General features: G+C 45.6%; 23 non-coding genes and 3 pseudogenes across 23 annotated transcripts; 3 read left to right on the forward strand and 23 right to left on the reverse strand.

Moving 5' to 3' along the window:
- Positions 1–567: 567 nt before the first annotated feature.
- On the reverse strand, positions 568–640 carry trnav-uac (transfer RNA valine (anticodon UAC)). The gene has a single exon. It is a non-coding gene; the product is annotated as a tRNA-Val (tRNA).
- A 208-nt stretch (positions 641–848) lies between these two features.
- Positions 849–921, forward strand: trnak-uuu (transfer RNA lysine (anticodon UUU)). The gene has a single exon. It is a non-coding gene; the product is annotated as a tRNA-Lys (tRNA).
- A 622-nt stretch (positions 922–1,543) lies between these two features.
- trnam-cau (transfer RNA methionine (anticodon CAU)) lies at positions 1,544–1,615 on the reverse strand. Its single transcript has one exon. It is a non-coding gene; the product is annotated as a tRNA-Met (tRNA).
- A 1,808-nt stretch (positions 1,616–3,423) lies between these two features.
- trnap-ugg (transfer RNA proline (anticodon UGG)) lies at positions 3,424–3,495 on the reverse strand. The gene has a single exon. It is a non-coding gene; the product is annotated as a tRNA-Pro (tRNA).
- A 196-nt stretch (positions 3,496–3,691) lies between these two features.
- On the reverse strand, positions 3,692–3,780 carry LOC129456870 (U4 spliceosomal RNA; annotated as a pseudogene).
- An 839-nt stretch (positions 3,781–4,619) lies between these two features.
- trnad-guc (transfer RNA aspartic acid (anticodon GUC)) lies at positions 4,620–4,691 on the reverse strand. The gene has a single exon. It is a non-coding gene; the product is annotated as a tRNA-Asp (tRNA).
- A 943-nt stretch (positions 4,692–5,634) lies between these two features.
- On the reverse strand, positions 5,635–5,706 carry trnam-cau (transfer RNA methionine (anticodon CAU)). The gene has a single exon. It is a non-coding gene; the product is annotated as a tRNA-Met (tRNA).
- An 883-nt stretch (positions 5,707–6,589) lies between these two features.
- On the reverse strand, positions 6,590–6,662 carry trnar-ccu (transfer RNA arginine (anticodon CCU)). Its single transcript has one exon. It is a non-coding gene; the product is annotated as a tRNA-Arg (tRNA).
- Positions 6,663–8,473: 1,811 nt separating this feature from the next.
- Positions 8,474–8,546, reverse strand: trnav-uac (transfer RNA valine (anticodon UAC)). The gene has a single exon. It is a non-coding gene; the product is annotated as a tRNA-Val (tRNA).
- A 207-nt stretch (positions 8,547–8,753) lies between these two features.
- trnak-uuu (transfer RNA lysine (anticodon UUU)) lies at positions 8,754–8,826 on the forward strand. The gene has a single exon. It is a non-coding gene; the product is annotated as a tRNA-Lys (tRNA).
- A 622-nt stretch (positions 8,827–9,448) lies between these two features.
- On the reverse strand, positions 9,449–9,520 carry trnam-cau (transfer RNA methionine (anticodon CAU)). The gene has a single exon. It is a non-coding gene; the product is annotated as a tRNA-Met (tRNA).
- A 1,806-nt stretch (positions 9,521–11,326) lies between these two features.
- On the reverse strand, positions 11,327–11,398 carry trnap-ugg (transfer RNA proline (anticodon UGG)). The gene has a single exon. It is a non-coding gene; the product is annotated as a tRNA-Pro (tRNA).
- Positions 11,399–11,585: 187 nt separating this feature from the next.
- Positions 11,586–11,747, reverse strand: LOC117383078 (U4 spliceosomal RNA; annotated as a pseudogene).
- Positions 11,748–11,875: 128 nt separating this feature from the next.
- trnav-cac (transfer RNA valine (anticodon CAC)) lies at positions 11,876–11,948 on the reverse strand. The gene has a single exon. It is a non-coding gene; the product is annotated as a tRNA-Val (tRNA).
- Positions 11,949–12,986: 1,038 nt separating this feature from the next.
- Positions 12,987–13,058, reverse strand: trnad-guc (transfer RNA aspartic acid (anticodon GUC)). The gene has a single exon. It is a non-coding gene; the product is annotated as a tRNA-Asp (tRNA).
- A 943-nt stretch (positions 13,059–14,001) lies between these two features.
- trnam-cau (transfer RNA methionine (anticodon CAU)) lies at positions 14,002–14,073 on the reverse strand. The gene has a single exon. It is a non-coding gene; the product is annotated as a tRNA-Met (tRNA).
- Positions 14,074–14,955: 882 nt separating this feature from the next.
- On the reverse strand, positions 14,956–15,028 carry trnar-ccu (transfer RNA arginine (anticodon CCU)). The gene has a single exon. It is a non-coding gene; the product is annotated as a tRNA-Arg (tRNA).
- A 1,811-nt stretch (positions 15,029–16,839) lies between these two features.
- On the reverse strand, positions 16,840–16,912 carry trnav-uac (transfer RNA valine (anticodon UAC)). Its single transcript has one exon. It is a non-coding gene; the product is annotated as a tRNA-Val (tRNA).
- Positions 16,913–17,119: 207 nt separating this feature from the next.
- trnak-uuu (transfer RNA lysine (anticodon UUU)) lies at positions 17,120–17,192 on the forward strand. The gene has a single exon. It is a non-coding gene; the product is annotated as a tRNA-Lys (tRNA).
- Positions 17,193–17,814: 622 nt separating this feature from the next.
- trnam-cau (transfer RNA methionine (anticodon CAU)) lies at positions 17,815–17,886 on the reverse strand. The gene has a single exon. It is a non-coding gene; the product is annotated as a tRNA-Met (tRNA).
- Positions 17,887–19,691: 1,805 nt separating this feature from the next.
- Positions 19,692–19,763, reverse strand: trnap-ugg (transfer RNA proline (anticodon UGG)). The gene has a single exon. It is a non-coding gene; the product is annotated as a tRNA-Pro (tRNA).
- A 187-nt stretch (positions 19,764–19,950) lies between these two features.
- On the reverse strand, positions 19,951–20,113 carry LOC117383079 (U4 spliceosomal RNA; annotated as a pseudogene).
- A 128-nt stretch (positions 20,114–20,241) lies between these two features.
- trnav-cac (transfer RNA valine (anticodon CAC)) lies at positions 20,242–20,314 on the reverse strand. Its single transcript has one exon. It is a non-coding gene; the product is annotated as a tRNA-Val (tRNA).
- Positions 20,315–22,367: 2,053 nt separating this feature from the next.
- trnam-cau (transfer RNA methionine (anticodon CAU)) lies at positions 22,368–22,439 on the reverse strand. Its single transcript has one exon. It is a non-coding gene; the product is annotated as a tRNA-Met (tRNA).
- Positions 22,440–23,321: 882 nt separating this feature from the next.
- Positions 23,322–23,394, reverse strand: trnar-ccu (transfer RNA arginine (anticodon CCU)). Its single transcript has one exon. It is a non-coding gene; the product is annotated as a tRNA-Arg (tRNA).
- A 1,429-nt stretch (positions 23,395–24,823) lies between these two features.
- Positions 24,824–24,896, reverse strand: trnav-uac (transfer RNA valine (anticodon UAC)). Its single transcript has one exon. It is a non-coding gene; the product is annotated as a tRNA-Val (tRNA).
- Between the last annotated feature and the right edge of the window lie 136 nt (positions 24,897–25,032).

The raw sequence follows: 25,032 nt of genomic DNA on the forward strand, positions 1-25,032 counted from the left end.
TGAGGAGGTCCTGGACCCGGACCCAGAAGCGGCGGGCGGCACCACATTCGAGGAGTAGGTGTTCTAAAGTCTCGGAGGATTCATCGCAATGGGGGCAGGCCATTCAGCATCGAAGGCGGCAGCATCTGGCAGAGCTTGTATACTCCCTAGCTGCCCTCCAGGCCCATGGCGTGGCCGAAGAAGGGTTTCCAGGGGGCGTGACAGAGGGGGTCCAGGAACCTGCGGACCAATTTCAGTCTTAAGGTGTTCTTTTTGGTGACTAGGTCCACAAGCCCCCCACACACACACACCCGAATGTTACCTGTCCTGTGATGTACATACACATATACTTATTTATTATTTCCTGTATGTTTCCCCCATTCCCCCCATGTGTTCTTCCCTCCCCAGGTTCCCCCCCACAAAACCCAATGTGCTCTTGTACGTTCAGTGTGCTTTTACCTTGTAAATGATATTTTTGATAATAAAAGACAAAAAAAAAAAAAAGGTTAGCACTCTGGACTTTGAGTCCAGCGATCTCAGTTCAAATCTCAGTGGGACCTTGAAATGCCATTGGCGTACGCTTGAAAAAGGTTTCACTGGGGATTGAACCCAGGACCTTCTGCGTGTAAAGCAGACGTGATGACCGCTACACTATGAAACCATTAAATGCGCTTGTATGTCCTACACAATGTCTGCCTTTTCCTGCTGCTTTCCTGCTTTATTCCCAAACCTCACTGCACTGTGGAAGAGCAGGACTATAGTCAGATGGGTGTCAGGCATGACTTTGGTACGAGATTCTATCCAACCATTTAGCCTAAAAAGCTTGTGTATTTTTTGATCCATCCTTCATTAAATTTCCAATGTTGAGGGCCTGGGTAGCTCAGTTGGTAGAGCATCAGACTTTTAATCTGAGGGTCCAGGGTTCAAGTCCCTGTTCAGGCAGATTGTTCATTATGTGAGAAAAAGGAAAGATAGGGAAAGCACTGTCTCTACTGTCATGAGTTCAAATCTCAGTAGGCCCTTGAAAAGCCTTTAGCAACTATGTTTGATAAAGCTTGAAAGAGAACTTTGTTATACTGCACAGCCAAGGTACAAGAGAGGCAGTTGGAGAAACACCAGACTTCTATTGTGAGGGTCCAGGATACAAGTCCTCATTCAAGTCATTCTAACATTATGTGAGCAAAAGCTCTGTATTCTGCGTGGAGAACTGCCTGGACAAATTGGTCTGAAGTTTAGGAAAAAGCAAAAGGTGAAGTTTAAATCTATCAACTGAAAAAAGCGTTGTAAGAGTGAAGATGTTTCGCTGCTTGTCAGAGCCGCTTCTTCAGTTCTGGTCCGATTGCTGCTCTGCTATTGTTCTCATTGTTCTGTGTCTGAGGATGGAGTTATAGATGGTGGAGAGATCTTTCACACCTTTACACAAAGGTCTAATAAAATAAAGGGAATGTTATGTTAAACAGTCAAGGTCCACAGTGAATTTAGATTTGGAATATAATTTTATCTTTCAAAATGGGTTTCCTTTCTATAATGAATAGCAGCTGTCCAATATCCAAGGAGACAACTTTAGCAGAGGATGGTTTCGATCCATCGACCTCTGGGTTATGGGCCCAGCACGCTTCCGCTGCGCCACTCTGCTCTCCCCAGATTGTGTGTTTGTGTGAGAGTAAAAATCTACTAACATAGAATTAGGAGGTCAGCATCTTCTGCATTAAATACGTGTGGGCAAAAGGGGTAGCAACGAGAAAGGGAGCGCCTACCAGGTAATGAAATATGTGATTATGAAAGACGAAATCATATTTTTTTGTCATAGGTCATCATTGCCTGTGCCATCCTCCACAACATCTGCCTTGGGGCAGGAGACACTGTGGCCCTGGAGGACGAGCCACAAGAGAATGTAGTGGAAGATGAGCAATGAAGTGGAGGCCGTCGCTGGAGCACAGTGGCGGGACCAGCTGTCTGTTTGAGGTCCCTGCCCTGGAGGAGGTTCCCATGGACGATGATTATATCTAGGTATTTACATAATACCAAGTTTGAAATTGTTATTGGAAGTGTTTCAGGGTACCTGTAATTACCTGTGATTACCTGTAAACACTGTAACTGTAAATAGATGGGATGTAACATGAGCAGTACTATCAATATTCTTTCCGATTCCTTTTAAGTGACATGCCAGTCATCTATGGCCCCAGCCAGCCCTGCAAACCCAGCCCATGAATGATGCGGTGGACAGTGGAGCAGCACCCGATGTGAGAGCTACACATACCAGCCAGATGATGAAGACCTCAATCTCAGCACTCTCAAGTCGATCCAGGTAGAGAAGGTTGATTAGCACTGCCAAGGTCCCTGGAAGTGTGTCTTCATGATTAAAACCTGGCACTGGCACACTCAGGTTTATTCATTTGCACTTTACTTTAGTCTTTAAACTTATTATGTTAATAAATTGTAAATTGTACTTTATTTTCCTTTAGGACAGGTAAGATGAATGTAAATATTTGTAAATAAAAACTCATGAATGTTTCAAACTCAAACTTTAATCTTTATCTATTATTTTTTTCTAACAACCCAAATAACTTCTCAAAACGCTCCTTCCTCTCCTCTGCATCCCTCTCATAATGTTCCTTTTGCATCCTTAAATCCTCCCTGTACAATTTGACTAGTTCACTCTCCCGCTTCCTTTTCCTACCTTGGCCTCTTCTCCTTTGTTGTGGCTCATCCTCCTCCCGCTACTGTTGCTGCTGCTGCTGCTGCTGCTCCACCTCCTCCTCCTCTTCCTCTTCCTCCTCCAGCGGCTGTGGCTGCCAGGCAGTACTTGGCCCTGGTGTGTCCTCAGGGATAGAGGCGATGAGGACAGGGGGGTTGATGGAGGCCTTCTGCCCCAACACCTCATCCATGAGGACAAACCAGGGCCAAGTTTCAGCTGTCGCCTTCCCTGCCACACCTTCCCCGCTTTTTGGATACTTGCAGTCCTTTGACAGAATAAATATTAATACAAGACCTGTGAAAACAAGATTAACACAATGTTTTATAAGTACAAATTAAAACAGTACACGTTCAGATCATGTACATACTTTATATTTCTTTTGTAGGTTTTCCCACTTTTTCTTGGCCTGAAGGGGGGTGACCTTCCACTCCAGGCCCATCTTCTGCAGTATTGTTCTGAGTGACACACAAAAACATTGACAATTTACCCAATTATAAATACAGCAGCGTATAACATTTACAGTGAGATTCAGATACATTGACAAATCGCATTCAGTAAGGTGGGTTGAAATGGGATGGCCCTTTTCGTGCCAGAAATGATGTAACTGCCCTGCGATGCACACTTCAAACGGTGATTCTATGGCCAGTTTGGCGAATTGGGACAAGGCCCCCATGTGAAACTAGATAATGGAACTGGCTACCTGGAGCAGTTGATATGCAATAAGCAGACCTTGCTGCTTAAACACTGGGCTCGTCCGGGATTTGAACCCGGGACCTCTCGCACCCAAAGCGAGAATCATACCCCTAGACCAACGAGCCACGATATACTAAGCTACAGATGTAGCATGACCAACCATTGACTGACTTTCCTATCGGTGTGCGCACAAATGCTTTTTGGTGTACTTTGACAAGATTGTATACACCAAATCTTTCAGTTGGACACAACTGCTTATAGCTCAGCATTTGATAAATGGGCAAATGCTATGAGATGTTTAGTTTTATACATAAATACCAGTCTCCTGAGAGACTGTCAAAAATCGCCATAGCCGACTATTTTTCAAGTCGTCCAGGCGGGGTATTGGGTAAAATTTTCAACTAGCAATAATCGCGCCTCGGATAGACCTTTTTTTTTTTTTTTTTTTTTTTAATTTTAATTTTATTTATGCTGCTGCTTTCATGATGCAATCATTTTCAGCTCATGGTGGTGGTTTTCCTTCTCTTGAGAAGAACAATGCAGAAACAACCTTATTGATGGCTTATATGTAAATTGGCTACACATTGAGGACACATTGCCAGACGAGCCATTAGCACAGTCGTTTGAGACCCTGAAAAGAAGGTGGGGCTGTGTTGAATTACTATGACATTCCCTCACCTGAGCCAGCATAACTCAACAAAGGAAGCCACGAAGATGTCTGAATAGGATCCAGAGGACAGCATACAGTTTGAAGATCTTTACTGGAGCTCTGTGTCAGAAGGTGAACAATCCAATGCTACAATTTACCAACCTGGTAAGGTTCACAGTTGAGCCTGTAAGTCCTAATCTCCCTAGAATATCCCTGGCAGTTTTTTCATGATAGACAATTATCTTGCCAGATGGACTTGCCTTGAACATCAGACCCTAGCCCTACCGTAACCCTGCTTTCATGATACAATCATTTTCAGCTCATGGTAGTGGTTTCTGTTACTTGTGCAGAAGAACAATGGCTTAGCATTTGATGTCCTTGCTGCTGCCAGGTGGACTCTATTCATGAGAGAAAGGTAAGTAAACTTGCCGAAACCTGCCTTTGATGGGTGTGAGGCAAATTTGATGATCACTACACTACGTAAACCACATGCAAGAACCTCTTGTAAGCTACTTCACCAAAGTTAATTTTGATGAAATTTTTCGACACAATGGTTAGACTCAACTGTGAACCTTACCAGGTTGGAAAAGGGCAGTTGCACTCCTCGTCGGGGAATCGAACCCCGGTCTTCCGCGTGACAGGCGGAGATACTGGCCACTATACTAACGAGGACTGGTACGGCTGGGAAGGACTGGAAATGATTCTAGAGCTTGGAAATCATGGTTCCACAGCTCATGGTAGTGGTTTTCTGTTGCTTGTGAAGAAGAACAAAAGATTAGCATTGATCTAATCATTGCTGCTGCCAGGTGGACACTATTCATGACAGAAAGGTAGGTGAACTTGCCTAAAACATTTGATGGGTGTGACGCAATCTTATCAACCACTACTGCCAACTACACGGCAAGGAGGCTTGTGGAAACATGCGCACACACCTAACAACATACCAGACAGAAAGACCTTTTTTACCAACCTATTTTTATACGGCACAAATAAAACCATAATCATAGGAGATTTCAACACAGCTTTAACCAAATTTGACATATCATGCAATAACTTTTTTCAAAATGATCCCAGCCGATCACTATTGATACAACTCACCCACACCCTCAACTTGACTGAAATATGGCGCGTGCTACACCCAAGGGCCAGGGCCTTCTCGAGAAGGCAGGTCGTTCAGGGTGTACTGAAACAGTCCAGGCTAGACATGTGCTTCTCCTCTGGGTGCCTGCTCAGGAATCTGGACAGGGCGGAGTACACATGGACAGGCGTCAGCGATCACTCACCGCTCTCTGTTAGCTTCTCCCTCATGGGGAAAGGGTGAAACGGGCATTTGTGGGTCCTCAATAACTCTGTACTCCCCGAGGAGAAGTACCAAAAGAGGCTGGACAGGCTCCTTGATGCTCTCGAGGATGAAAAAACAGTAACAAATAATAATAATAATGCATGTGTCTCTTTCAGAGATCTTTCACACCTTTACACAAAGGTCTAATAAAATAAAGGGAATGTTATGTTAAACGGTCAAGGTCCATGGTGAATTTAGATTTGGAATATAATTTTATCTTTCAAAATGGGTTTCCTTTCTATAATGAAAGCCAGCTGTCCAAGGAGACAACTTTAGCAGAGGATGGTTTCGATCCATCGACCTCTGGGTTATGGGCCCAGCACGCTTCCGCTGCGCCACTCTGCTCTCCTGAGATTTTGTGTTTGTGTGGGAGTAAAAATCTACTAACATAGAATTAGGAGATCAGCGTCTTCTGCATTAAATACATGTGGGCAAAAGGGGTAGCAAAGAGAAAAGGAGCGCCTACCAGGTAAGCACACCTGTAGCACAGGCCTCATCAGCCGTCTTACCACATATAAGAAACATCTCCAGTCCCACATCTGAAGAGGCCAATTTAGCTGAAGATTGTTTTGACCCATCAACCTCTGGGTTGCATACCCGCACACTTCCGCTGTGCTTCCGCTGAAAGTCATTCCAGATGGGAGTCGAAGCCACAGGAGCGCAGACAACAGGCTTTGACATATTTACACAAAGGTCTGTTTAAATCATGGGCATGTAAAACAGCTAAGGTCCATGCTGAGTTTAGTCTCTTTTTAGCCTTTTGTATGCAATATTACTATTTGCTTATTGCTGATCCATTATCCACAGATTTGGGATATACTTTTTTCTTTCAAATTGGTTAAAGAACTTAAAGAACTCTTCTTTAACCTAATTCGACTTTAGCTTTTTTCTCCCTTTCTATAATTAAGAACTCCTGTCCAACATCTGAGGAGCCAATGTTAGCAGAGGACGATTTCGATCCATCAATCTCTAGGTTATGGGTGCAGCATGCTTCTGCTGTGGCAGTGGAACAAAAAAAACCAAAAACATCCTTTCTCTACGGAGCTTTTTCTTGGATGTTCAATTATTTGACCTAGCAAAATAAATGACAATAAGGGATGTTTAAAAGTCCAGTCATCTTAAAAAGGAACAAGTGCTGATGCTTGGACCATAGGCATTTTTCTTGGCCTCACGTCAGAGTAAGGTTACAGCTACACCAATCCAACTGTAAAAAAAAAACATTCCAACTCATCCCAGATGGGACTCGAACCCACAATTCTTGGCTTAGGAGGCCAATGCCTTATCCATTAGGCCACTGGGACCACATTCAAGGTATATATGTTTCAGCAAATGTACAGTCTAAACCTAAAGTACCTTCCTTTATTTTCCTTTACTTTGTTACATGCCAGCACACTTCTGTTGCGCTTACGCTTTGCCACTCTGATGAAAGACACTCCAGATGAGACTCCTTTCTATAATAATTACCTCTTGTGCAACATCTGAAGAGCCAAGATTAGCAGGGGAAGGTTTCGATTCATCACGCTCTGTTTTTTTTGTTTTTTTTGTCTTTTATTATCAAAAATAACATTTTACAAAATAAAAGCACAGTACACGTACAAGAACACATTGGGTTATGTGGGGGGGGGACGTGGGGAAGGGAAGAGCACATTTGGTAAGAGACATAAGGGAATGGGGCAGACGAGGACGTGGTGAACAAAGAGATTGATGAATGAATAACAATTAAACGTCTGGATTAGTGTATTGTGTCCATTGTTCTGAGGGGGGTCAAAAGTGGAGGTCTAGCTGTCCTTCGGGATTAATGGTGATGAGGGTGTTGCGGGGAAGCAGAGTCCTGTTGAAGCAATGGGGAACAGCCATGTGAAGGTGTCTGAGGTGAGTGGTGAGGTGGGTGGTGAAAAGAGTCCAAAGGGGGGCGGTGCGCTGTCGATGAAGGTGGATGTTCCTGACGTGATAGATGGTGTACCGGGCTATGGACATTAGGAGTCTGATGAGGGGGAGATTGGGTCTGAGCGAGTGATCAGGTGGACGGTCGGGCGGATGGTGATGGTGACGATGTTCTGGGGTGCGGTGATCTGGGGTGCGGTGATCTGGGGTACTGTGATTTGGGGTGCGGTGATCTGGGGTGCGGTGGTCCGGGGTGCGGTGATCTGGGGTACGGAGATCTGGGGTGCGGTGATCTGGGGTGCGGTGGTCTGGGGTGCGCTGGTCTGGGATGAGGTGGTCTGGGGTGCGGTGATCTGGGGTGCGGTGGCCTCGGTTGCAGTGATCTGGGGTGCGCTGGTCCGGCGGGTGTTCCGGAGTGTGATGGGGGAACACCTGGCTCTCCGCTCGATGGTCCATGCGATGGTCTGCCGGGGCAGCTGAGGCGGCAGCAGCTGGGCTGTAGTGGGTTCCGGCGACGAGCTGACGGTCGGCAGCGGCGACGGGGCGATGGTCGGCCCCAGGGCACCCCCTTCTGGCCCCTAACAGGAGAGACCAGCAGACCTGGTTGTTCCCTCCAAGGGTCGCCGGCGGTGGGAGACTCCAGTTCAGCCTCCGAGTGAGGAGGTCCTGGACCCGGACCCAGAAGCGGCGGGCGGCACCACATTCGAGGAGTAGGTGTTCTAAAGTCTCGGAGGATTCATCGCAATGGGGGCAGGCCATTCAGCATCGAAGGCAGCAGCATCTGGCAGAGCTTGTATACTCCCTAGCTGCCCTCCAGGCCCATGGCGTGGCCGAAGAAGGGTTTCCAGGGGGCGTGACAGAGGGGGTCCAGGAACCTGCGGACCAATTTCAGTCTTAAGGTGTTCTTTTTGGTGACTAGGTCCACAAGTCCCCCCCCCCACACACACACACCCGAATGTTACCTGTCCTGTGATGTACATACACATATACTTATTTATTATTTCCTGTATGTTTCCCCCATTCCCCCCATGTGTTCTTCCCTCCCCAGGTTCCCCCCACAAAACCCAATGTGCTCTTGTACGTTCACTGTGCTTTTACCTTGTAAATGATATTTTTGATAATAAAACAAAAAAAAAAAAAAAAAGGTTAGCACTCTGGACTTTGAGTCCAGCGATCTCAGTTCAAATCTCAGTGGGACCTTGAAATGCCATTGGCGTACGCTTGAAAAAGGTTTCACTGGGGATTGAACCCAGGACCTTCTGCGTGTAAAGCAGACGTGATGACCGCTACACTATGAAACCATTAAATGCGCTTGTATGTCCTACACAATGTCTGCCTTTTCCTGCTGCTTTCCTGCTTTATTCCCAAACCTCACTGCACTGTGGAAGAGCAGGACTATAGTCAGATGGGTGTCAGGCATGACTTTGGTACGAGATTCTATCCAACCATTTAGCCTAAAAAGCTTGTGTATTTTTGATCCATCCTTCATTAAATTTCCAATGTTGAGGGCCTGGGTAGCTCAGTTGGTAGAGCATCAGACTTTTAATCTGAGGGTCCAGGGTTCAAGTCCCTGTTCAGGCAGATTGTTCATTATGTGAGAAAAAGGAAAGATAGGGAAAGCACTGTCTCTACTGTCATGAGTTCAAATCTCAGTAGGCCCTTGAAAAGCCTTTGGCAACTATGTTTGATAAAGCTTGAAAGAGAACTTTGTTATACTGCACAGCCAAGGTACAAGAGAGGCAGTTGGAGAAACACCAGACTTCTATTGTGAGGGTCCAGGATACAAGTCCTCATTCAAGTCATTCTAACATTATGTGAGCAAAAGCTCTGTATTCTGCGTGGAGAACTGCCTGGACAAATTGGTCTGAAGTTTAGGAAAAAGCAAAAGGTGAAGTTTAAATCTATCAACTGAAAAAAGCGTTGTAAGAGTGAAGATGTTTCGCTGCTTGTCAGAGCCGCTTCTTCAGTTCTGGTCCGATTGCTGCTCTGCTATTGTTCTCATTGTTCTGTGTCTGAGGATGGAGTTATAGATGGTGGAGAGATCTTTCACACCTTTACACAAAGGTCTAATAAAATAAAGGGAATGTTATGTTAAACAGTCAAGGTCCACAGTGAATTTAGATTTGGAATATAATTTTATCTTTCAAAATGGGTTTCCTTTCTATAATGAATAGCAGCTGTCCAATATCCAAGGAGACAACTTTAGCAGAGGATGGTTTCGATCCATCGACCTCTGGGTTATGGGCCCAGCACGCTTCCGCTGCGCCACTCTGCTCTCCCCAGATTGTGTGTTTGTGTGAGAGTAAAAATCTACTAACATAGAATTAGGAGGTCAGCATCTTCTGCATTAAATACGTGTGGGCAAAAGGGGTAGCAACGAGAAAGGGAGCGCCTACCAGGTAATGAAATATGTGATTATGAAAGACGAAATCATATTTTTTTGTCATAGGTCATCATTGCCTGTGCCATCCTCCACAACATCTGCCTTGGGGCAGGAGACACTGTGGCCCTGGAGGACGAGCCACAAGAGAATGTAGTGGAAGATGAGCAATGAAGTGGAGGCCGTCGCTGGAGCACAGTGGCGGGACCAGCTGTCTGTTTGAGGTCCCTGCCCTGGAGGAGGTTCCCATGGACGATGATTATATCTAGGTATTTACATAATACCAAGTTTGAAATTGTTATTGGAAGTGTTTCAGGGTACCTGTAATTACCTGTGATTACCTGTAAACACTGTAACTGTAAATAGATGGGATGTAACATGAGCAGTACTATCAATATTCTTTCCGATTCCTTTTAAGTGACATGCCAGTCATCTATGGCCCCAGCCAGCCCTGCAAACCCAGCCCATGAATGATGCGGTGGACAGTGGAGCAGCACCCGATGTGAGAGCTACACATACCAGCCAGATGATGAAGACCTCAATCTCAGCACTCTCAAGTCGATCCAGGTAGAGAAGGTTGATTAGCACTGCCAAGGTCCCTGGAAGTGTGTCTTCATGATTAAAACCTGGCACTGGCACACTCAGGTTTATTCATTTGCACTTTACTTTAGTCTTTAAACTTATTATGTTAATAAATTGTAAATTGTACTTTATTTTCCTTTAGGACAGGTAAGATGAATGTAAATATTTGTAAATAAAAACTCATGAATGTTTCAAACTCAAACTTTAATCTTTATCTATTATTTTTTTTCTAACAACCCAAATAACTTCTCAAAACGCTCCTTCCTCTCCTCTGCATCCCTCTCATAATGTTCCTTTTGCATCCTTAAATCCTCCCTGTACAATTTGACTAGTTCACTCTCCCGCTTCCTTTTCCTACCTTGGCCTCTTCTCCTTTGTTGTGGCTCATCCTCCTCCCGCTACTGTTGCTGCTGCTGCTGCTGCTCCACCTCCTCCTCCTCTTCCTCTTCCTCCTCCAGCGGCTGTGGCTGCCAGGCAGTACTTGGCCCTGGTGTGTCCTCAGGGATAGAGGCGATGAGGACAGGGGGGTTGATGGAGGCCTTCTGCCCCAACACCTCATCCATGAGGACAAACCAGGGCCAAGTTTCAGCTGTCGCCTTCCCTGCCACACCTTCCCCGCTTTTTGGATACTTGCAGTCCTTTGACAGAATAAATATTAATACAAGACCTGTGAAAACAAGATTAACACAATGTTTTATAAGTACAAATTAAAACAGTACACGTTCAGATCATGTACATACTTTATATTTCTTTTGTAGGTTTTCCCACTTTTTCTTGGCCTGAAGGGGGGTGACCTTCCACTCCAGGCCCATCTTCTGCAGTATTGTTCTGAGTGACACACAAAAACATTGACAATTTACCCAATTATAAATACAGCAGCGTATAACATTTACAGTGAGATTCAGATACATTGACAAATCGCATTCAGTAAGGTGGGTTGAAATGGGATGGCCCTTTTCGTGCCAGAAATGATGTAACTGCCCTGCGATGCACACTTCAAACGGTGATTCTATGGCCAGTTTGGCGAATTGGGACAAGGCCCCCATGTGAAACTAGATAATGGAACTGGCTACCTGGAGCAGTTGATATGCAATAAGCAGACCTTGCTGCTTAAACACTGGGCTCGTCCGGGATTTGAACCCGGGACCTCTCGCACCCAAAGCGAGAATCATACCCCTAGACCAACGAGCCACGATATACTAAGCTACAGATGTAGCATGACCAACCATTGACTGACTTTCCTATCGGTGTGCGCACAAATGCTTTTTGGTGTACTTTGACAAGATTGTATACACCAAATCTTTCAGTTGGACACAACTGCTTATAGCTCAGCATTTGATAAATGGGCAAATGTAATAGTTTTATACATAAATACCAGTCTCCTGAGAGACTGTCAAAAATCGCCATAGCCGACTATTTTTCAAGTCGTCCAGGCGGGGTATTGGGTAAAGTTTTCAACTAGCAATAATCGCGCCTCGGATAGACCTTTTTTTTTTTTTTTTTTTTAATTTTATTATCAAAAATATAATTTCATAAAATCACAGTACAAGATACATTGGGGCAAGTGGGGGGGAGGGGACGGGGGAATGAAAGGTAGGTCAACTTGCCAAAAACTGGACAACTACCACTACTGTCAAGTATTCAGCAAGGAGTCAACATATCAGCCTGTGTTTCTGCCTGGTTTCAAACCAGGGCCCTTTCGTGTGTGAGGCGAACGTGATAACCACTACACTACAGAAACTACAAAGAAGCAAATTCATGCAAGTAACTTTAGCCCCACCGTAACCATAACCCTAGTTTTGACACCACCCGCAAGCATGAAATGATTTATCACTGATGCAATGTTGGATGGACTAATCCAACAATCTTACCTTTTGGAACACTCATTTCAGGACACAGAAAGGCTACATTTGCTGCTGCTTTCATGATGCAATCATTTTCAGCTCATGGTGGTGGTTTTCCTTCTCTTGAGAAGAACAATGCAGAAACAACCTTATTGATGGCTTATATGTAAATTGGCTACACATTGAGGACACATTGCCAGACGAGCCATTAGCACAGTCGTTTGAGACCCTGAAAAGAAGGTGGGGCTGTGTTGAATTACTATGACATTCCCTCACCTGAGCCAGCATAACTCAACAAAGGAAGCCACGAAGATGTCTGAATAGGATCCAGAGGACAGCATACAGTTTGATAAGAAGACCTTACTTTACTGGAGCTCAACAAAGGAAGCCACGAAGATGTCTGAATAGGATCCAGAGGACAGCATACAGTTTGAAGATCTTACTTTACTGGAGCTCTGTGTCAGAAGGTGAACAATCCAATGCTACAATTTACCAACCTGGTAAGGTTCACAGTTGAGCCTGTAAATCCTAATCTCCCTAGAATATCCCTGGCAGTTTTTTCATGATAGACAATTATCTTGCCAGATGGACTTGCCTTGAACATCAGACCCTAGCCCTACCGTAACCCTGCTTTCATGACACAATCATTTTCAGCTCATGGTAGTGGTTTCTGTTACTTGTGCAGAAGAACAATGGCTTAGCATTTGATGTCCTTGCTGCTGCCAGGTGGACTCTATTCATGAGAGAAAGGTAAGTAAACTTGCCGAAACCTGCCTTTGATGGGTGTGAGGCAAATTTGATGATCACTACACTACGTAAACCACATGCAAGAACCTCTTGTAAGCTACTTCACCAAAGTTAATTTTGATGAAATTTTTCGACACAATGGTTAGACTCAACTGTGAACCTTACCAGGTTGGAAAAGGGCAGTTGCACTCCTCGTCGGGGAATCGAACCCCGGTCTTCCGCGTGACAGGCGGAGATACTGGCCACTATACTAACGAGGACTGGTACGGCTGGGAAGGACTGGAAATGATTCTAGAGCTTGGAAATCATGGTTCCACAGCTCATGGTAGTGGTTTTCTGTTGCTTGTGAAGAAGAACAAAAGATTAGCATTGATCTAATCATTGCTGCTGCCAGGTGGACACTATTCATGACAGAAAGGTAGGTGAACTTGCCTAAAACATTTGATGGGTGTGACGCAATCTTATCAACCACTACTGCCAACTACACGGCAAGGAGGCTTGTGGAAACATGCGCACACACCTAACAACATACCAGACAGAAAGACCTTTTTTACCAACCTATTTTTATACGGCACAAATAAAACCATAATCATAGGAGATTTCAACACAGCTTTAACCAAATTTGACATATCATGCAATAACTTTTTTCAAAATGATCCCAGCCGATCACTATTGATACAACTCACCCACACCCTCAACTTGACTGAAATATGGCGCGTGCTACACCCAAGGGCCAGGGCCTTCTCGAGAAGGCAGGTCGTTCAGGGTGTACTGAAACAGTCCAGGCTAGACATGTGCTTCTCCTCTGGGTGCCTGCTCAGGAATCTGGACAGGGCGGAGTACACATGGACAGGCGTCAGCGATCACTCACCGCTCTCTGTTAGCTTCTCCCTCATGGGGAAAGGGTGAAACGGGCATTTGTGGGTCCTCAATAACTCTGTACTCCCCGAGGAGAAGTACCAAAAGAGGCTGGACAGGCTCCTTGATGCTCTCGAGGATGAAAAAACAGTAACAAATAATAATAATAATGCATGTGTCTCTTTCAGAGATCTTTCACACCTTTACACAAAGGTCTAATAAAATAAAGGGAATGTTATGTTAAACGGTCAAGGTCCATGGTGAATTTAGATTTGGAATATAATTTTATCTTTCAAAATGGGTTTCCTTTCTATAATGAAAGCCAGCTGTCCAAGGAGACAACTTTAGCAGAGGATGGTTTCGATCCATCGACCTCTGGGTTATGGGCCCAGCACGCTTCCGCTGCGCCACTCTGCTCTCCTGAGATTTTGTGTTTGTGTGGGAGTAAAAATCTACTAACATAGAATTAGGAGATCAGCGTCTTCTGCATTAAATACATGTGGGCAAAAGGGGTAGCAAAGAGAAAAGGAGCGCCTACCAGGTAAGCACACCTGTAGCACAGGCCTCATCAGCCGTCTTACCACATATAAGAAACATCTCCAGTCCCACATCTGAAGAGGCCAATTTAGCTGAAGATTGTTTTGACCCATCAACCTCTGGGTTGCATACCCGCACACTTCCGCTGTGCTTCCGCTGAAAGTCATTCCAGATGGGAGTCGAAGCCACAGGAGCGCAGACAACAGGCTTTGACATATTTACACAAAGGTCTGTTTAAATCATGGGCATGTAAAACAGCTAAGGTCCATGCTGAGTTTAGTCTCTTTTTAGCCTTTTGTATGCAATATTACTATTTGCTTATTGCTGATCCATTATCCACAGATTTGGGATATACTTTTTTCTTTCAAATTGGTTAAAGAACTTAAAGAACTCTTCTTTAACCTAATTCGACTTTAGCTTTTTTCTCCCTTTCTATAATTAAGAACTCCTGTCCAACATCTGAGGAGCCAATGTTAGCAGAGGACGATTTCGATCCATCAATCTCTAGGTTATGGGTGCAGCATGCTTCCGCTGTGGCAGTGGAACAAAAAAAAACAAAAACATCCTTTCTCTACGGAGCTTTTTCTTGGATGTTCAATTATTTGACCTAGCAAAATAAATGACAATAAGGGATGTTTAAAAGTCCAGTCATCTTAAAAAGGAACAAGTGCTGATGCTTGGACCATAGGCATTTTTCTTGGCCTCACGTCAGAGTAAGGTTACAGCTACACCAATCCAACTGTAAAAAAAAACATTCCAACTCATCCCAGATGGGACTCGAACCCACAATTCTTGGCTTAGGAGGCCAATGCCTTATCCATTAGGCCACTGGGACCACATTCAAGGTATATATGTTTCAGCAAATGTACAGTCTAAACCTAAAGTACCTTCCTTTATTTTCCTTTACTTTGTTACATGCCAGCACACTTCTGTTGCGCTTACGCTTTGCCACTCTGATGAAAGACACTCCAGATGAGACTCCTTTCTATAATAATTACCTCTTGTGCAACATCTGAAGAGCCAAGATTAGCAGGGGAAGGTTTCGATTCATCACGCTCTGTTTTTTTTGTTTTTTTTGTCTTTTATTATCAAAAATAACATTTTACAAAATAAAAGCACAGTACACGTACAAGAACACATTGGGTTATGTGGGGGGGGGGACGTGGGGAAGGGAAGAGCACATTTGGTAAGAGACATAAGGGAATGGGGCAGACGAGGACGTGGTGAACAAAGAGATTGATGAATGAATAACAATTAAACGTCTGGATTAGTGTATTGTGTCCATTGTTCTGAGGGGGGTCAAAAGTGGAGGTCTAGCTGTCCTTCGGGATTAATGGTGATGAGGGTGTTGCGGGGAAGCAGAGTCCTGTTGAAGCAATGGGGAACAGCCATGTGAAGGTGTCTGAGGTGAGTGGTGAGGTGGGTGGTGAAAAGAGTCCAAAGGGGGGCGGTGCGCTGTCGATGAAGGTGGATGTTCCTGACGTGATAGATGGTGTACCGGGCTATGGACATTAGGAGTCTGATGAGGGGGAGATTGGGTCTGAGCGAGTGATCAGGTGGACGGTCGGGCGGATGGTGATGGTGACGATGTTCTGGGGTGCGGTGATCTGGGGTGCGGTGATCTGGGGTACTGTGATTTGGGGTGCGGTGATCTGGGGTGCGGTGGTCCGGGGTGCGGTGATCTGGGGTACGGAGATCTGGGGTGCGGTGATCTGGGGTGCGGTGGTCTGGGGTGCGCTGGTCTGGGATGAGGTGGTCTGGGGTGCGGTGATCTGGGGTGCGGTGGCCTCGGTTGCAGTGATCTGGGGTGCGCTGGTCCGGCGGGTGTTCCGGAGTGTGATGGGGGAACACCTGGCTCTCCGCTCGATGGTCCATGCGATGGTCTGCCGGGGCAGCTGAGGCGGCAGCAGCTGGGCTGTAGTGGGTTCCGGCGACGAGCTGACGGTCGGCAGCGGCGACGGGGCGATGGTCGGCCCCAGGGCACCCCCTTCTGGCCCCTAACAGGAGAGACCAGCAGACCTGGTTGTTCCCTCCAAGGGTCGCCGGCGGTGGGAGACTCCAGTTCAGCCTCCGAGTGAGGAGGTCCTGGACCCGGACCCAGAAGCGGCGGGCGGCACCACATTCGAGGAGTAGGTGTTCTAAAGTCTCGGAGGATTCATCGCAATGGGGGCAGGCCATTCAGCATCGAAGGCAGCAGCATCTGGCAGAGCTTGTATACTCCCTAGCTGCCCTCCAGGCCCATGGCGTGGCCGAAGAAGGGTTTCCAGGGGGCGTGACAGAGGGGGTCCAGGAACCTGCGGACCAATTTCAGTCTTAAGGTGTTCTTTTTGGTGACTAGGTCCACAAGTCCCCCCCCCCCACACACACACCCGAATGTTACCTGACCTGTGATGTACATACACATATACTTATTTATTATTTCCTGTATGTTTCCCCCATTCCCCCCATGTGTTCTTCCCTCCCCAGGTTCCCCCCACAAAACCCAATGTGCTCTTGTACGTTCACTGTGCTTTTACCTTGTAAATGATATTTTTGATAATAAAAGACAAAAAAAAAAAAAAAGGTTAGCACTCTGGACTTTGAGTCCAGCGATCTCAGTTCAAATCTCAGTGGGACCTTGAAATGCCATTGGCGTACGCTTGAAAAAGGTTTCACTGGGGATTGAACCCAGGACCTTCTGCGTGTAAAGCAGACGTGATGACCGCTACACTATGAAACCATTAAATGCGCTTGTATGTCCTACACAATGTCTGCCTTTTCCTGCTGCTTTCCTGCTTTATTCCCAAACCTCACTGCACTGTGGAAGAGCAGGACTATAGTCAGATGGGTGTCAGGCATGACTTTGGTACGAGATTCTATCCAACCATTTAGCCTAAAAAGCTTGTGTATTTTTGATCCATCCTTCATTAAATTTCCAATGTTGAGGGCCTGGGTAGCTCAGTTGGTAGAGCATCAGACTTTTAATCTGAGGGTCCAGGGTTCAAGTCCCTGTTCAGGCAGATTGTTCATTATGTGAGAAAAAGGAAAGATAGGGAAAGCACTGTCTCTACTGTCATGAGTTCAAATCTCAGTAGGCCCTTGAAAAGCCTTTGGCAACTATGTTTGATAAAGCTTGAAAGAGAACTTTGTTATACTGCACAGCCAAGGTACAAGAGAGGCAGTTGGAGAAACACCAGACTTCTATTGTGAGGGTCCAGGATACAAGTCCTCATTCAAGTCATTCTAACATTATGTGAGCAAAAGCTCTGTATTCTGCGTGGAGAACTGCCTGGACAAATTGGTCTGAAGTTTAGGAAAAAGCAAAAGGTGAAGTTTAAATCTATCAACTGAAAAAAGCGTTGTAAGAGTGAAGATGTTTCGCTGCTTGTCAGAGCCGCTTCTTCAGTTCTGGTCCGATTGCTGCTCTGCTATTGTTCTCATTGTTCTGTGTCTGAGGATGGAGTTATAGATGGTGGAGAGATCTTTCACACCTTTACACAAAGGTCTAATAAAATAAAGGGAATGTTATGTTAAACAGTCAAGGTCCACAGTGAATTTAGATTTGGAATATAATTTTATCTTTCAAAATGGGTTTCCTTTCTATAATGAATAGCAGCTGTCCAATATCCAAGGAGACAACTTTAGCAGAGGATGGTTTCGATCCATCGACCTCTGGGTTATGGGCCCAGCACGCTTCCGCTGCGCCACTCTGCTCTCCCCAGATTGTGTGTTTGTGTGAGAGTAAAAATCTACTAACATAGAATTAGGAGGTCAGCATCTTCTGCATTAAATACGTGTGGGCAAAAGGGGTAGCAACGAGAAAGGGAGCGCCTACCAGGTAATGAAATATGTGATTATGAAAGACGAAATCATATTTTTTTGTCATAGGTCATCATTGCCTGTGCCATCCTCCACAACATCTGCCTTGGGGCAGGAGACACTGTGGCCCTGGAGGACGAGCCACAAGAGAATGTAGTGGAAGATGAGCAATGAAGTGGAGGCCGTCGCTGGAGCACAGTGGCGGGACCAGCTGTCTGTTTGAGGTCCCTGCCCTGGAGGAGGTTCCCATGGACGATGATTATATCTAGGTATTTACATAATACCAAGTTTGAAATTGTTATTGGAAGTGTTTCAGGGTACCTGTAATTACCTGTGATTACCTGTAAACACTGTAACTGTAAATAGATGGGATGTAACATGAGCAGTACTATCAATATTCTTTCCGATTCCTTTTAAGTGACATGCCAGTCATCTATGGCCCCAGCCAGCCCTGCAAACCCAGCCCATGAATGATGCGGTGGACAGTGGAGCAGCACCCGATGTGAGAGCTACACATACCAGCCAGATGATGAAGACCTCAATCTCAGCACTCTCAAGTCGATCCAGGTAGAGAAGGTTGATTAGCACTGCCAAGGTCCCTGGAAGTGTGTCTTCATGATTAAAACCTGGCACTGGCACACTCAGGTTTATTCATTTGCACTTTACTTTAGTCTTTAAACTTATTATGTTAATAAATTGTAAATTGTACTTTATTTTCCTTTAGGACAGGTAAGATGAATGTAAATATTTGTAAATAAAAACTCATGAATGTTTCAAACTCAAACTTTAATCTTTATCTATTATTTTTTTCTAACAACCCAAATAACTTCTCAAAACGCTCCTTCCTCTCCTCTGCATCCCTCTCATAATGTTCCTTTTGCATCCTTAAATCCTCCCTGTACAATTTGACTAGTTCACTCTCCCGCTTCCTTTTCCTACCTTGGCCTCTTCTCCTTTGTTGTGGCTCATCCTCCTCCCGCTACTGTTGCTGCTGCTGCTGCTGCTCCACCTCCTCCTCCTCTTCCTCTTCCTCCTCCAGCGGCTGTGGCTGCCAGGCAGTACTTGGCCCTGGTGTGTCCTCAGGGATAGAGGCGATGAGGACAGGGGGGTTGATGGAGGCCTTCTGCCCCAACACCTCATCCATGAGGACAAACCAGGGCCAAGTTTCAGCTGTCGCCTTCCCTGCCACACCTTCCCCGCTTTTTGGATACTTGCAGTCCTTTGACAGAATAAATATTAATACAAGACCTGTGAAAACAAGATTAACACAATGTTTTATAAGTACAAATTAAAACAGTACACGTTCAGATCATGTACATACTTTATATTTCTTTTGTAGGTTTTCCCACTTTTTCTTGGCCTGAAGGGGGGTGACCTTCCACTCCAGGCCCATCTTCTGCAGTATTGTTCTGAGTGACACACAAAAACATTGACAATTTACCCAATTATAAATACAGCAGCGTATAACATTTACAGTGAGATTCAGATACATTGACAAATCGCATTCAGTAAGGTGGGTTGAAATGGGATGGCCCTTTTCGTGCCAGAAATGATGTAACTGCCCTGCGATGCACACTTCAAACGGTGATTCTATGGCCAGTTTGGCGAATTGGGACAAGGCCCCCATGTGAAACTAGATAATGGAACTGGCTACCTAGAGCAGTTGATATGCAATAAGCAGACCTTGCTGCTTAAACACTGGGCTCGTCCGGGATTTGAACCCGGGACCTCTCGCACCCAAAGCGAGAATCATACCCCTAGACCAACGAGCCACGATATACTAAGCTACAGATGTAGCATGACCAACCATTGACTGACTTTCCTATCGGTGTGCGCACAAATGCTTTTTGGTGTACTTTGACAAGATTGTATACACCAAATCTTTCAGTTGGACACAACTGCTTATAGCTCAGCATTTGATAAATGGGCAAATGTAATAGTTTTATACATAAATACCAGTCTCCTGAGAGACTGTCAAAAATCGCCATAGCCGACTATTTTTCAAGTCGTCCAGGCGGGGTATTGGGTAAAGTTTTCAACTAGCAATAATCGCGCCTCGGATAGACCTTTTTTTTTTTTTTTTTTTTTAATTTTATTATCAAAAATATAATTTCATAAAATCACAGTACAAGATACATTGGGGCAAGTGGGGGGGAGGGGACGGGGGAATGAAAGGTAGGTCAACTTGCCAAAAACTGGACAACTACCACTACTGTCAAGTATTCAGCAAGGAGTCAACATATCAGCCTGTGTTTCTGCCTGGTTTCAAACCAGGGCCCTTTCGTGTGTGAGGCGAACGTGATAACCACTACACTACAGAAACTACAAAGAAGCAAATTCATGCAAGTAACTTTAGCCCCACCGTAACCATAACCCTAGTTTTGACACCACCCGCAAGCATGAAATGATTTATCACTGATGCAATGTTGGATGGACTAATCCAACAATCTTACCTTTTGGAACACTCATTTCAGGACACAGAAAGGCTACATTTGCTGCTGCTTTCATGATGCAATCATTTTCAGCTCATGGTGGTGGTTTTCCTTCTCTTGAGAAGAACAATGCAGAAACAACCTTATTGATGGCTTATATGTAAATTGGCTACACATTGAGGACACATTGCCAGACGAGCCATTAGCACAGTCGTTTGAGACCCTGAAAAGAAGGTGGGGCTGTGTTGAATTACTATGACATTCCCTCACCTGAGCCAGCATAACTCAACAAAGGAAGCCACGAAGATGTCTGAATAGGATCCAGAGGACAGCATACAGTTTGATAAGAAGACCTTACTTTACTGGAGCTCAACAAAGGAAGCCACGAAGATGTCTGAATAGGATCCAGAGGACAGCATACAGTTTGAAGATCTTACTTTACTGGAGCTCTGTGTCAGAAGGTGAACAATCCAATGCTACAATTTACCAACCTGGTAAGGTTCACAGTTGAGCCTGTAAATCCTAATCTCCCTAGAATATCCCTGGCAGTTTTTTCATGATAGACAATTATCTTGCCAGATGGACTTGCCTTGAACATCAGACCCTAGCCCTACCGTAACCCTGCTTTCATGATACAATCATTTTCAGCTCATGGTAGTGGTTTCTGTTACTTGTGCAGAAGAACAATGGCTTAGCATTTGATGTCCTTGCTGCTGCCAGGTGGACTCTATTCATGAGAGAAAGGTAAGTAAACTTGCCGAAACCTGCCTTTGATGGGTGTGAGGCAAATTTGATGATCACTACACTACGTAAACCACATGCAAGAACCTCTTGTAAGCTACTTCACCAAAGTTAATTTTGATGAAATTTTTCGACACAATGGTTAGACTCAACTGTGAACCTTACCAGGTTGGAAAAGGGCAGTTGCACTCCTTGTCGGGGAATCGAACCCCGGTCTTCCGCGTGACAGGCGGAGATACTGGCCACTATACTAACGAGGACTGGTACGGCTGGGAAGGACTGGAAATGATTCTAGAGCTTGGAAATCATGGTTCCACAGCTCATGGTAGTGGTTTTCTGTTGCTTGTGAAGAAGAACAAAAGATTAGCATTGATCTAATCATTGCTGCTGCCAGGTGGACACTATTCATGACAGAAAGGTAGGTGAACTTGCCTAAAACATTTGATGGGTGTGACGCAATCTTATCAACCACTACTGCCAACTACACGGCAAGGAGGCTTGTGGAAACATGCGCACACACCTAACAACATACCAGACAGAAAGACCTTTTTTACCAACCTATTTTTATACGGCACAAATAAAACCATAATCATAGGAGATTTCAACACAGCTTTAACCAAATTTGACATATCATGCAATAACTTTTTTCAGAATGATCCCAGCCGATCACTATTGATACAACTCACCCACACCCTCAACTTGACTGAAATATGGCGCGTGCTACACCCAAGGGCCAGGGCCTTCTCGAGAAGGCAGGTCGTTCAGGGTGTACTGAAACAGTCCAGGCTAGACATGTGCTTCTCCTCTGGGTGCCTGCTCAGGAATCTGGACAGGGCGGAGTACACATGGACAGGCGTCAGCGATCACTCACCGCTCTCTGTTAGCTTCTCCCTCATGGGGAAAGGGTGAAACGGGCATTTGTGGGTCCTCAATAACTCTGTACTCCCCGAGGAGAAGTACCAAAAGAGGCTGGACAGGCTCCTTGATGCTCTCGAGGATGAAAAAACAGTAACAAATAATAATAATAATGCATGTGTCTCTTTCAGAGATCTTTCACACCTTTACACAAAGGTCTAATAAAATAAAGGGAATGTTATGTTAAACGGTCAAGGTCCATGGTGAATTTAGATTTGGAATATAATTTTATCTTTCAAAATGGGTTTCCTTTCTATAATGAAAGCCAGCTGTCCAAGGAGACAACTTTAGCAGAGGATGGTTTCGATCCATCGACCTCTGGGTTATGGGCCCAGCACGCTTCCGCTGCGCCACTCTGCTCTCCTGAGATTTTGTGTTTGTGTGGGAGTAAAAATCTACTAACATAGAATTAGGAGATCAGCGTCTTCTGCATTAAATACATGTGGGCAAAAGGGGTAGCAAAGAGAAAAGGAGCGCCTACCAGGTAAGCACACCTGTAGCACAGGCCTCATCAGCCGTCTTACCACATATAAGAAACATCTCCAGTCCCACATCTGAAGAGGCCAATTTAGCTGAAGATTGTTTTGACCCATCAACCTCTGGGTTGCATACCCGCACACTTCCGCTGTGCTTCCGCTGAAAGTCATTCCAGATGGGAGTCGAAGCCACAGGAGCGCAGACAACAGGCTTTGACATATTTACACAAAGGTCTGTTTAAATCATGGGCATGTAAAACAGCTAAGGTCCATGCTGAGTTTAGTCTCTTTTTAGCCTTTTGTATGCAATATTACTATTTGCTTATTGCTGATCCATTATCCACAGATTTGGGATATACTTTTATCTTTCAAATTGGTTAAAGAACTTAAAGAACTCTTCTTTAACCTAATTCGACTTTAGCTTTTTTCTCCCTTTCTATAATTAAGAACTCCTGTCCAACATCTGAGGAGCCAATGTTAGCAGAGGACGATTTCGATCCATCAATCTCTAGGTTATGGGTGCAGCATGCTTCCGCTGTGGCAGTGGAACAAAAAAAACCAAAAACATCCTTTCTCTACGGAGCTTTTTCTCGGATGTTCAATTATTTGACCTAGCAAAATAAATGACAATAAGGGATGTTTAAAAGTCCAGTCATCTTAAAAAGGAACAAGTGCTGATGCTTGGACCATAGGCATTTTTCTTGGCCTCACGTCAGAGTAAGGTTACAGCTACACCAATCCAACTGTAAAAAAAAACATTCCAACTCATCCCAGATGGGACTCGAACCCACAATTCTTGGCTTAGGAGGCCAATGCCTTATCCATTAGGCCACTGGGACCACATTCAAGGTATATATGTTTCAGCAAATGTACAGTCTAAACCTAAAGTACCTTCCTTTATTTTCCTTTACTTTGTTACATGCCAGCACACTTCTGTTGCGCTTACGCTTTGCCAGTCTGATGAAAGACACTCCAGATAAGACTCCTTTCTATAATAATTGCGGGGAAGCAGAGTCCTGTTGAAGCAATGGGGAACAGCCATGTGAAGGTGTCTGAGGTGAGTGGTGAGGTGGGTGGTGAAAAGAGTCCAAAGCTGTCGATGAAGGTGGATGTTCCTGACGTGATAGATGGTGTACCGGGCTATGGACATTAGGAGTCTGATGAGGAGGAGATTGGGTCTGAGCGGGTGATCGGGTGGACGGTCGGGCGGATGGTGATGGTGACGATGTTCTGGGGTGCGGTGATCTGGGGTGCGGTGATCTGGGGTACGGTGATTTGGGGTGCGGTGATCTGGGGTGCGGTGGTCCGGGGTGTGGTGATCTGGGGTGCGGTGATCTGGGGTGCGGTGGTCTGGGGTGCGCTGGTCTGGGATGAGGTGGTCTGGGGTGCGGTGATCTGGGGTGCGGTGGCCTCTGTTGCAGTGATCTGGGGTGCGCTGTTCCGGCGGGTGTTCCGGAGTGTGATGGGGGAACACCTGGCTCTCCGCTCGATGGTCCATGCGATGGTCTGCCGGGGCAGCTGAGGCGGCAGCAGCTGGGCTGTAGTGGGTTCCGGCGACGAGCTGACGGTCGGCAGCGGCGACGGGGCGATGGTCGGCCCCAGGGCACCCCCTTCTGGCCCCTAACAGGAGAGACCAGCGGACCTGGTTGTTCCCTCCAAGGGTCGCCGGCGGTGGGAGACTCCAGTTCAGCCTCCGAGTGAGGAGGTCCTGGACCCGGACCCAGAAGCGGCGGGCGGCACCACATTCGAGGAGTAGGTGTTCTAAAGTCTCGGAGGATTCATCGCAATGGGGGCAGGCCATTCAGCATCGAAGGCAGCAGCATCTGGCAGAGCTTGTATACTCCCTAGCTGCCCTCCAGGCCCATGGCGTGGCCGAAGAAGGGTTTCCAGGGGGCGTGACAGAGGGGGTCCAGGAACCTGCGGACCAATTTCAGTCTTAAGGTGTTCTTTTTGGTGACTAGGTCCACAAGTCCCCCCCCCCCCACACACACCCGAATGTTACCTGTCCTGTGATTTACATACACATATACTTATTTATTATTTCCTGTATGTTTCCCCCATTCCCCCCATGTGTTCTTCCCTCCCCAGGTTCCCCCCACAAAACCCAATGTGCTCTTGTACGTTCACTGTGCTTTTACCTTGTAAATGATATTTTTGATAATAAAAGACAAAAAAAAAAAAAAAGGTTAGCACTCTGGACTTTGAGTCCAGCGATCTCAGTTCAAATCTCAGTGGGACCTTGAAATGCCATTGGCGTACGCTTGAAAAAGGTTTCACTGGGGATTGAACCCAGGACCTTCTGCGTGTAAAGCAGACGTGATGACCGCTACACTATGAAACCATTAAATGAGCTTGTATGTCGTACACAATGTCTGCCTTTTCCTGCTGCTTTCCTGCTTTATTCCCAAACCTCACTGCACTGTGGAAGAGCAGGACTATAATCAGATGGGTGTCAGGCATGACTTTGGTACAAGATT

This window comes from Periophthalmus magnuspinnatus, chromosome 15 (genome assembly GCF_009829125.3).
Source record: "Periophthalmus magnuspinnatus isolate fPerMag1 chromosome 15, fPerMag1.2.pri, whole genome shotgun sequence".
Lineage (NCBI taxonomy): Eukaryota > Metazoa > Chordata > Actinopteri > Gobiiformes > Gobiidae > Periophthalmus > Periophthalmus magnuspinnatus.